This window comes from Egretta garzetta, unplaced genomic scaffold (genome assembly GCF_000687185.1).
Source record: "Egretta garzetta isolate BGI_Z169 unplaced genomic scaffold, ASM68718v1 scaffold41, whole genome shotgun sequence".
Lineage (NCBI taxonomy): Eukaryota > Metazoa > Chordata > Aves > Pelecaniformes > Ardeidae > Egretta > Egretta garzetta.
In genome coordinates this window covers 1564362-1565682 of record NW_009258755.1, presented here as the reverse complement: position 1 = coordinate 1565682, position 1321 = coordinate 1564362, and positions in this window count along the sequence as shown.

Genomic DNA, 1321 nt, shown 5'->3' with positions numbered 1-1321 from the left:
CCCATCTTTTAAATACCTCTAGGGAACATTGTGCGCTCTGTACCAGAACGCAGCCAGAGCCTGGGGTAGTGCGGAGCGCATACCTCCATCCAGCCTCCTGAAATACAAGCGAGGGTATGGGTGTAAGCTGTCCTCTGTGTACATCAGAACTGGAAAGTAAAAACTGATTTTTGTTTGTACAAAGCATAGAGCCAACATTGTCACCAAACATAACTGCGATGCTGGTAATTTCTGCTAATAATGGTAACTTTGGTCTAGTACATATCGTGGGGGCGTAGTGATGTTATCTTGCTTACTAACACGTAGACCTTTTTAGCTTCCATCCTGCAAATTATATCACACAGTTTGTGCTCCATAGAGAGAAGGTTCCTCTTTAGCGGACCAGATGGCAGGTTCAGGGTTTTTAAAGGCTGTGTCCAAAACCTACCAGAGCAAACAGACTCAGTCATTTTGCATCCAGCGACTCTTTGCTGAGCACATGAAACAACGAGCTAGCTTCTGCGCTCACATAGATGCACAAAGCTGATCATTTCGGCTTTGTGAGGAGCAATTAATTCCTGGTGGCTGTGTCTTGCCTGTGGGACAGGGGTGCTCCATATTACTCTACCTCATGGAGATTTCTCTGGTTCCCCCCTAGCTCACAGACGCCCTTTCCTTCCTCCAGGCTGGGCGGGGGGCAAAGCAGAGCAATTGCATTGCCACATTTCATCCCAACCCAGAGTCAAGATGTAGCTGAGGCAGACAGCAGGGCCCAGGAGCTAAGCGGTACTCAGGGTCAGACTGCATAAACACAGTCAGTATTAATTCTGTATTATTTGCTTTCACTGCAGTGCCTCGAGTCTCTGAGAACCTTACTGTGCCAGGCACTGTACAAGTCCAGAACAAACTTACCCCGATATAGACTTTGAATAAGGACAGTATTGAACCATGACAGATTTAGAACACAGCCTTTAAAGATGCCATTAAAAATATTTTAAACCCCTGTTTTTTTTGAGCAACACCACCCCCCACCCCTTTAGAGGGGAGACCTTGTCAGGCACTAAATAAATGTTTACAGAAAGGTGTTTATGACTCAACATTAAATAATGATTTAAGATGGAAATGTTGACAGAGCCCGAGTGCTAGCAATACTTCTAAGAATCTCAATGCATGTGGGAATTTATTTCCTTTTACAGCCTATGATAAAAAAGAGAATAGCTCTATCCATGTTTTAAAATAAAAGCAAAACTTCACATCAAGGGCCAACCAAAATTATCTGTAATCCCTGAAACCAGGAATCACTACTGGAAACAGGGGCAAAACCTCTACTGTAGATGTTTCA